Source organism: Mus pahari, chromosome 4 (assembly GCF_900095145.1).
Source record: "Mus pahari chromosome 4, PAHARI_EIJ_v1.1, whole genome shotgun sequence".
Lineage (NCBI taxonomy): Eukaryota > Metazoa > Chordata > Mammalia > Rodentia > Muridae > Mus > Mus pahari.
In genome coordinates this window covers 128,038,831-128,045,789 of record NC_034593.1, presented here as the reverse complement: position 1 = coordinate 128,045,789, position 6,959 = coordinate 128,038,831, and the positions used below count along the sequence as shown (strand labels likewise).

Here is a 6,959-nt window from a genome sequence, read left to right as displayed (position 1 = left end):
CGTGTCTGTTTGTCATCCCACATTCGCCGAATCCTTGCTCACCTGCAACCAGAGACCCGTTCCCTGCAGATCAGGGACCCCAGAAAAGTCTGTCTGCAGCATAGAAGAAATTGGTATAGCAGTCCAAGAACTTGCTAAAACTAAAAAGTTTCTGATATAAAACATCCAAGAAATTTCAAATGCTATGTAAATACCAAACCTAAGAATAAAAGGAATAGAAGAATTCCTATAAAAATAAGCTCAAAAAAATATCGCCAACAAGTCATAGAAGACTATTACTATAACCTAAAGAAATAGATTCCAAAAATCACACAAGAAGCCTATAGAACGCTAGAGTGGACCAAGAAAGAGAATCTCCTGCCATACAGTAATCAAAAACATTAAATTTATAGAACCAAGAAAGAATATTAAAAACTGCAAAGGATAAAGGCCTAGTGAAATATAAAGTGAGTCTTTAATTAGAGTTACAGCAGACTTCTCAACAGACACATTAGAAGCCAGAAAGTCCTGGGCAAGTGTTTTACAGTTTCCAAGAGATCACAGATGCCAGCCTATACACACCCACCAAACCTTTCAATCCCCAGAGATGGAGAAAACAAGGTAATCCTTGACAAAACAAAACTTAAACTATATCTTTCCACTAATCCAACCTCTCAGAGGTTGAAAGAAAGACACACACACACACACTGCCTTCATATTTTCATATACATTAATCAGCACAAATAAGCTGGGCCACTTTCCAACCTCCATGCACTTAATCTACCTACTGCCAATAATCCTGAGTTAATACTTAATAAATTCTATTTTATACTGTAAGACTTTCATGGGGAGCCCTCCCCACTTTAGTCTCGAGAAGGCGATGCCCAAAAACCACGAATAAACCATCTTGATGTAAAAACACGAGGTAGTTTAATGGCAGAGCTCCGGGACGATGCGTACCTCAGGCAGGAGGCAGAGGCACCGACCTCGGGGCCAGAAAACTAGGGGTTTTTATAGGGGGAGGGTCAGGGCTAGCAAGAATTAGAGCGGTTACCCGTGATTGGCTCATTTAAACTCAGCAGAATGACCACACATTTGCAGAATGGTAAGTGCAAAGGCAGGAATGCTAGGAGACCTGAGGGGCGGGGAACATTTGGTTCAGTCCCAGGAATGTTCCAACAATGACCTGCCTGGGCTTGCATGAATCCCAGGCCTTAAATTTCATTTTAAATTTCATTTCCCTTCAATACCTTGCCCAGATGAGTTTTTTTTTTCCTCTTTTGTATTTTTATTGGAAATTTTCTTTATTTACATTTCTTTTTTTATTATATATTTTTTTATCCTTCAGGTTTTTAATTATAAATATGATACAGAGTCAAAGTTTAAGTCATTTCCGAGGTGTTACAGGGATGTGATCTGACCCTTGCTTACCCTCTGGCCCTCAGAGGCTGAATTCCCTAGACAGATGACGTCATGTTATTTGGAACTCTGGAGAGAAGCTAGGTGCCTTCCCACGTCATCATCTACTGAAAGTGTCTACCAGCTGTCAAGAGAAGGGGGTCCCTCTCCCTCTCTCCTGGCCTCCAGAGGCCAGACCTAGAGCTCCAGCTAGATACACACACCTCTGCTGTCTGTCATTGGTCCTGGCCAGTTCCTCGGCTTCTGAGGCTGGAGGTACTCCACCCAGTTCAGAGAAGACTGGGTCCACAGCTCCCAGCCAGAATCCTGGCCGAGCCCAGCCCGATGCTTCACAGGAGGGCTGTGCCCTTGCCAGTCAGGGACGGCTGGAGTGCTTCTTGCTGGCACTCTTTCTCTTCTCCACATCCTGCTGGATTTCCTGAGGGAAAGCACTCATGTTGTCTTGAACACAGAGGAGGCAGATCCTTTTGGAGTAGAACAGGCTGCAGTCCGGGCCTATAGACACCAGCCTGCCACACACACAGCACTGAGAACCAAGGACCAGAAACCTGGCCTTGTCTGAGGAGAAGGATCCTTCATGATGTATTTCTCCTCCAGGAGGACAACAGCCTGGGTGTCTGGGGGCTTCTGCCCCACATAGCTGTAAGGAGCTGATAAGGTACAAAGCTGGCACTCAAACGTGCCCAGGGGGCGGGGCTCTGCCTCAGATGCCATCGGGAGGTTGGGGTGAGGAGGTGTATCCTAGTCCACTTGGTATGGCTCCATTCTTGACTGTTTGGGTGACACTCTCCTATATTCAAGGCCTCGGACGCCCCGCCTCTCCGTAAATTGCTGGGCCAAACAGCAGCTGTTACCTCCCCACAGGGACCCCCCATAGCACCTGTGTGGCCCACCCACAGCACTAGCTCCGCCTCAGATATTTTCTTTATTTACATTTCAAATGCTATTCCAAAAGTCCCCTATACCTTCCCCACCGCCCTGCTCCCCAACCCACCGACTCCTACTTCCTGGCCCTGGCATTCCCCTGTACTGGGGCATATGACCTTCGAAAGACCAAGGGTCTCTCCTCCCATTGACGGCTGGCTAGGCCATCCTCTGCTACATATGCAACTAGAGACACAGCTCTGGGGGTTACTGGTTAGTTCATATTGTTGTTCCTTCTATAGGGTTGCAGACCCCTTTACCTCCTTGGGTACTTTCTCTAGCTCCTTCATTGGGGGCCCTGTGTTCCATCCAATAGATGACTGTGAGCATCCACTTCAGTATTTGCCAGGCACAGGCATAGCCTCACAAGAGACAGCTATATCAGCGTCACCAGTAGCACAGGCTCTAAGCATTAACAGTGAATAAATGTGACTTCATGAAACTGAAAAACTCCTGTGAGAACAAGGAGACAATCAGACAAAGCAGCAACCTACAGAATCAGAAATAATATTTTTTTTTGTTTTTACTGTCATCACATCCAATAGAGGACTACTATCCAAAATATATAAAGTAATAGAGAACAAGGCATCAAAAGTATCCCAAAAAGTAATCCAATTAAAAATGGGGTACAGCTTAAACCATAAAATTCCCAGTAGAGAAATCTCAAATGGCCAAGGAACACTTAAAGAAATGTTTAACATCAGGGAAATGCCAATCAAAACTACTTTGAGATTCCACCTTACACTTGTCACAATGGCTAAGATAAAAAGCACAAGTGACAGCTCATGCTGGCAAGGATGTGGAACAAGAGGAATACTCCTTGATTACCATTTTGTACAGATACTATAGGAACCAATAATTAGGTTCCTCAGAAATTTAAAAATTGATCCAGCTCAAGACTAATCTATACTGTTGGCATATACCCAAAGGATATTCTGTTCTATAACAAGAACCACATTCATTAGAGCTTCACTAATACTTGACCAAAAATGGTAACCACTTAGATGTCTCTCAGGAGAGGAATGGATAAAGAAAATGTAGCACATTTACAAAGTGGAGTAATACTTGGCTTAAAAAATGACATTGTAAACTGGGCAGTGGTGGTGCTTTTAATCCCAGCACTTGGGAAGCAGAGGCAAGTAGATTTCTGTTTTTTTGAGGCCAGCCTGCTCTACAGAGTGAGTTGCAGGACAACCAGGAACACATTATCTACAGTGTGTTTTTTTTCTACACAAAGAAACCCTGTCTTGAAAAAAAAAAAGTGACATCATAAAAATTGCGGGCAATGGCATGGAAATATAACTCATTCTGATTGAAGTAATCCCTCCAATAAAGACAAATTTGCATGCATTCACTCATACCCGGATATTAACCATCAAGTTAACAATAACAAAGCTACAACCTGTAGATTCAGAGTGGTTAGGTAAAGAGAATGGGCATGGGTGGACACATGGATGGGAAACTAGAAAAATTTTACAGGTGAACTGGAGGAGGGTGGAGATAGGAGTGCAGATCAGGTACAGGAAGATGGGGGCTGGGTAGAGTGAGAGACTGCAGGGGTAGATGGCTGCAATTGAAGGGTATTTGTAGGGTAGTTTAGAAACTTAGTTCATAAGTTCTAAAAATTCCTTGAATCTATGAAGGTGATTTATTGTAATGAGGATTCTTATTAATGGAGAATTCAAAGTCTCAGCTGGCCATCTCTTATAACTAGGCAAGGCTTCCAATGCCAGCACTTGACTTATTGCACAGGGTCCCATAGAAATCCTCAAGCTATTACTGAGACAAAAAAGTTGTTCTCTACAAACTGAACAGTATTACCCCATTGGCCAGGACTATACCAACACAACTCATTAAATGTGGAGAAGCTGGTTTCTAAATGGAGGTCTTACTCCTATGTTATTGTATCTTTGAAGGTTACTAAAAAAGAAATGTGGATGCCAACCCTTCATAAAACCCACATTCTCTCCAGCCAGCAAAATATGCTAGTGCACTGGTGGCAAAGAAATTGGGGGAGTAACCATCAATGTCTGAGCTGACTTAAGACCTACTTTCTGAGAAGGAACTCATACTCAATACTGCTTGGATAACAACGAACAAGAGACTAGATAGTGTTTGATCTGGTAAAACCAAACATTAAGGGTAAGTAAATAAATAAAGTCAATAAACTGATTCCCAATGATATTCTGTTATACTAAGTGCCTATTCAGGCTTTATCAGGGGGGCTTCCTCTAACAGTAGATGTAAACAGATGCACAGACCCACAGCCAGGCACTATGTAAAAAGAGTGATTCCCAGTTGGAGGTCTCCATCAAATTCCTCCTTTCAGAGCTTATGGAATCCAGTGAAAATTAATGATTGGAATATGCAGAGGGATGAAAGAAAGCAGGAGAACAAGGCCCCCTGAATCAACTAAGAAAGGTGCTCATGCACTCACAGAGACCTGGGCAGCAGTCACAGGGTCCACATGGGTCTGCTCCAGGTCCTCTGAATATAGAGATAGCTATTAGTTTAGTCATTTGTAGGACTCCTGACTAATAGAAAAATTGAGTCTCCATTTCTTGTCATTTCTCTTAGGACTCTTTTCTTCCAGTAGGGTTGTCATGTCCAACCTCAACATGATTGCTTCTGTTTCATTTTATTATATTTAATTTGTAATATTAGATTGTTATCTCTTAGAATCCTGTTCATTTCTAATTAGAGACAGAAATGGAGTGAATTCAGAGGACCGAGGAAGTGGAAAATAACAGGGAACAGTTAATGGAGGGCAAACTATAATTAGAATATATTGTAGGAGAAAAATTTCAATGAAAGAAAAAGTAAAATAAATAAAATGAAGTAGTATTAAAAGCACATGACATTTTTATTATTGGTTTACTATCTTACATAAAACATGACCTGCGTTTAATACAATAATGATAATGGAGAGTCTACTCATGCTGGTTCCTCAGCTTCTTATTTTAAATACACACTGTATTCTATAGTGCTTCTCTTTGACCATCATATGTGTTGTCTTGATTATATCAACAACTAAATAAGTATGTTGGAAATTTACCGCAAAATTAAACTTAATTATCTCATTTCCAAGTTATATCAATTTGAAATTTGCTGGTCTTGAATTATGAATACTGGAATCCAACATTATTCAAGTCCTCTCTATCTATGCAAGATTTTCTTTCTGACATAAAGTCTGAAGCTTGTGTTCTCCCACTTATATGTTACCACTATGTTAAAACATTCCTAAAAATATCAGAAAGAAACAATTCAACTGGAGAGAGAATTATAGGATTTAGTCCAAGGAACACAACCTTATGTTGAATGAACATGGACTAGCCATGCCCACATAACTACATATGATAAATCCTATAATGAATAATCCACAGATGATATTACTTTGTATCTGGAAAGCACACAATTATTCAGAAGGAGAAGAAATGGGAAATTGAAGGCCAGAAAAAAATGGAGAGAACTGGTGTAAGAAATTATAATGATTAAATACAACTAAGTATTAATTTGGGTGCTCTCATATTAAAGTTGTCAGCCGAGGAAAGAAAACTACTAATGACTACTCTGTCTAATTACAGAGAGCTAATTCACTCAAAGAGGACTTTGGCATTAAGTGTGCCACCCTAAAATGGCATCCTATTAAACATGTCACAAAGTAAAGGTATAATTTTCTTACTAAATAAACTATAGTTGTGCCAAGACACTGTTAATGATCTGTAGTCTTACAGTTCTAAATCTAAGGAAATCATAATTACATATCAGCTAAAATTCCATTTTAAAGTTGTTGAAAACATTTCTAGAGCATATAGGTTTTTGATTTAGCTGAAAGAGATAACAGATGTCTTTTACTATGATTCTCTCTCTCTCTCTCTCTCTCTCTCTCTCTCTCTCTCTCTCTTATAACAGGCAGGTATCAACCCTTGCAATTGAAAAAGATCAATGTCCTTGACTTGTAGTTATTCAGAGGTTTGTAAACATTCTTTCAATATTTGAACAGTTGCCAATTTAATAAAACATTTATTCAGATTATCTCTACAATCCATAGAGTACCTCTAACGGACATTTGATGAGTGACCTTCTAAAGGACATATTTCCCAAGGTTTTATTTGTGCCTTGGAAACCCTCAGTAGCCAACCTTTAATAGTTATGGTAACAAATAAAACAAAACGTATACTTCCTTATAAAAAGCTTTGAAAATCACAGCCGAATCTTCACCCTAATAGCTACATGGCGACATAATATCATCATAAGGTACTTCAGGTAGAAAAATCCTGGTTAAGAAGAATGAAGTTTATCTACACTATGCATTATGCTACCAAAAGTATGAATACTGAAAAATCCCAGGGAACAACAAGGCAATCATGTCCCTTCAAGGCTATAGTGGTAGCTTTATGGTGGTGTACAACTACCTATGGTCTGAATGATATGCTTAACAGCACAGGACAACAGACAACACAACAGGGTGCAACTAGAAAGGCATTAAAATATGCTAATTTAAAAATATTTAAGTTTCAGAGTCAATTACTGTTTATTATCATTGATAAACTAATAAAAAGAGATAAAAAACATTAATTAAAGCTAAACTTTGGAAAAAGATTTTCAGAGGCCAGGAAAGTAATGTGAGATTGTAT

At 39.9% G+C, this 6,959-nt stretch overlaps 1 pseudogene; it reads right to left on the bottom strand.

Annotated features, from left to right (window-relative positions):
• Window positions 1–1,753: 1,753 nt before the first annotated feature.
• On the bottom strand, window positions 1,754–2,126 carry LOC110321055 (annotated as a pseudogene).
• Between the last annotated feature and the right edge of the window lie 4,833 nt (window positions 2,127–6,959).